The sequence below is a fragment of the Prunus dulcis genome, chromosome 3, assembly GCF_902201215.1.
Source record: "Prunus dulcis chromosome 3, ALMONDv2, whole genome shotgun sequence".
Taxonomy (NCBI): domain Eukaryota; kingdom Viridiplantae; phylum Streptophyta; class Magnoliopsida; order Rosales; family Rosaceae; genus Prunus; species Prunus dulcis.
The window spans coordinates 21,440,339-21,443,879 of NC_047652.1; the positions used below are offsets into that span (position 1 = coordinate 21,440,339).

A 3,541-nucleotide genomic window follows, 5' to 3' on the forward strand; every position below is an offset into this window, starting at 1 on the left:
GACGCAACGCAAGGTAAAGGCGTAAAACGTCCCAATTTGGTCCCGCACGTGTAATTATTGATTCACTATTGAGAAATACAATTACAATTTCCTTTATGGATTCAAATAAGACCAGTTCTCCAAAGCTCCTTGTATATATAATACGATTCAGAAGCCACATTCGAAAACATCTTAAAGTGGAAAAAGGAAAAATCAAGAACAAAAATGAGCAACCCACATATAATAGCTGTTCCTTTTCCAGCACAAGGTCATGTGATTCCCTTGATGGAGCTGTCACATTGCTTAGTTAACCATGGCTTCAGAGTCACATTTGTGAATACAGACTACAATCACAAGCGTGTCGTGAATGCCTTGGCTGCTGATGAAAGTCAGTTATCGGATCGTATTTGCCTAGTTTCACTTCCAGATGGCTTAGAGCCCTGGGAGGCCAGGCATGAGGTAGGAAAGTTATGTGAAGCAACGCAAAGAGTCATGCCTGGGAAGTTGGAGGAGCTGATAGAGAAGATCAACCAAGGGGAAGGTGACAAAGTCACTTGTGTCATTGCTGATGAGGGTGTCGGGTGGGCTCTGGAAGTGGCAGAGAAACTGAATATCAGGCGAGTTGCCTTCTTCCCTGCATCAGCTGCAATTTTGACTTTGCAATTCTCTATCCCAAAGTTAATTCATCAAGGAATCATCAACGACGATGGTAAGATCCTCTATCATGCAAATACTATGCAACACTCTTATGTAGTATTGGTTGAAGAATATGAAATCCTGTTGGAGTTTCTGTGTATTATTAAGTGTTCTTGCACAGAAAGTATATGAGGAAACGATTTAGAGAGAGAGAGAGAGAGAGAGAGAGAGAGAGAGTCTGTTAGACAATGATTGTTATCATGCACACACACACACACACTGTGTGATCTCATTCTACTTTCAATATATATATTGTAGCTAATACAAAAATGACTCAGCCAATACATTTGTACCAGCCCGTGAGCTGTACACTTGGCATGAATCTGGACATGTTAGTCCAACAATATGTGATGGCATATGAGCCATACATCTGGCTAACGAACAATCTAAAGGCCTGAAACAATTTATACTTCAACACTCCCTTCTAAATTGTTAACTGGTTTAACATCAAGCAATCCCCTAAGATAGTTGAACCGATCTTTAGGCAGAGCTTTAGTGAAAATTTCAGCCACTTGTTCTTCAGACTTGCAGTACCTCAAGTCCACCACTCCATCTTGCAAAGCATCTCGGATGAAATGATACCTGCGGTTGATGTGCTTGGTTTTCTAATGAAAAACAGGATTTCTTGTCATTGCAATGGCAGAGGTATTATCCACCATTAATGGAGTTGCCTCAGTCTGCAATTCTCCAAAGTCTTCAAGCGCAAATCTCAGCCATATAGCCTGTGTAGTAGCCTCACTTGCGCCGACATATTCAGCTTCAGCTTTAGAGAGAGCTACACTATGTTGTTTGACTGATGCCCAAGAGAATGCTCCACTACCAAAGGAGAAGGCATAGCCAGAGGTGCTTCTCATGTCATTCTGGCTTCCACTCCAATCACTGTCACAATATCCAATTAGGATAGCCTCTTTTCCCTTCTGATATTCAATACCAAAGTCAATAGTGCCTTGAATATACCTTAGCACCCTCTTAGCTGTTCCATAGTGTTTCTTTGTTGGGCAATGCATGAATCTAGCTAATAGGCTAGCTGCAAACATTATGTCTGGTCTTGTAGCAGTCAAATACAGTAGGCTACCAACCATTTGTCTATATTCATTTTCATCTGCAGGTTCACTTCCATCATCCTTACATAGTTTCTCACTTGCCACAAGAGGAGTACCAACTGGTTTACATTGTTTCAAACCAGACTTGCTCAATAATGTCAGTGGATATTTCTTTTGGTTTATGAAAATGCAATTTTCAGTTTGAATCACTTCCATACCAAGAAAGTGATATAGGAGATCTAAGTCAGTCATTTCATACCTTCTCATCATTTCAGTCTTGAAATCTTCAATTAATTGTTCACTGCTCCCTGTACACACAATGTCATCAACATAGATTGAGACTATTAGAGTTCCAGAGTCTTCTTTAGTCTTGCAGTACAATGTAGCCTCGCTTGTACTTCTGACATAACCACAGCTAATGAGATAGGCATTGATTTCCTCATACCATGCTCTTGGAGCCTGTTTTAAACCATACAAGGCTTTCTTCAATTTGTACACCTTGTCTTCATAGTTTGTAGTCACAAATCCGTCCGGTTGATCTACATAAACTTCCTCCTTATTTAGGAATGCAGACTTGACACCTAATTGGTATAGTTTCCACCCCTTTTGACCTGCCAAAGCTATGAGAGTTCTAATTGTGTCAAGTCTGGCCACAGGAGCAACAGTCTCATTGAAGTCAATTCCTGGCTTTTGTGCATAGCCTTTGACCACCAGCCTAGCTTTATGCTTCTAGATTGAGCCATCAAGGTTCAATTTGGTTTTATACACCCATTTCACACCAATCACAGGTTTATCACTTGGTCTATCAACCAGTTCCCAAGTCTCATTCTTCTCAATCATCTCCATTTCTATTTCCATTGCCTTTTGCCAAGCTTTATCCTTTGAGGCTTCTGCAAAATTCTCTGGCTCAATGATGCTCATGTTGCATCTAGCATAGATCTCAGTGATGTCTCTAAGCTTCATAGGTGTAGAACTTGGAGAATCACTTGGTGAATCAACATTAGGAGCAGCTGTAGTCACCTAAATTTGGCTAGAGATGTTGTCTATCATTGTTTCTTCATATTCCTCTTCAGAGCTTCTGGGAGTATCTTCAAGCCTCATTGGAACTGTGATAGAATCAACAGTTTGTTTATCCCAATCCCATAATGTGTTCTCATCAAAGATCACACTTCTAGATGTAGTGACCTTGTTGGTTTGCAAATTGTACACTCTGTACCCCTTTTCACATTTGCCATAGCCAACAAAAATGCATTTTTCAGCTGCATCCTCCAGCTTAGATCTCAACTGACTAGGCACATGGCAGAAACAAACAGAACCAAACACTCTCAAGTGCTTAACTCCAGGCTTTCTTCCACTAAAAGCTTCAAAAGGAGTGACATTATCTAAAGCTTTTGTGGGACATCTATTCTGAATATAGACATGTATTCATGCCTCTCCCCAGAATTTATGTGGTAGTTTCTTTTCTTTCAGCATTGTCTTGCTCATTTCTATAATGGTCCTGTTCTTTCTCTCAGCAACTCCGTTTTGCTGAGGTGAATAGGCCACAGTTAGTTGTCTTTCTAAACCAATTTCTTCACAAAACTGCAGAAATTCAGTGGAAGTATATTCTCCACCTTTGTCACTTCTAAGTTTCTTGATTTTGTTCCCGCCTTGTAATTCCACCATAGCCTTAAATTTCTTGAAAATATTAAACATTTCTGACTTAAAGTGCATGAGATACACCCAGCACATTCTAGTGCAGTCATCAATGAAGGTCAAGAAGTATTTGTTTCCACCTATTGTTGTAGTCTGCATTGGCCCACAGACATCTGAGTGAACCAGTT

General features: G+C 40.3%; 1 pseudogene; it reads left to right on the forward strand.

Annotated features, from left to right (window-relative positions):
• Nucleotides 1–204: 204 nt before the first annotated feature.
• Nucleotides 205–3,541, forward strand: part of LOC117622839 — a 32,965-nt pseudogene continuing 29,628 nt past the window's right edge.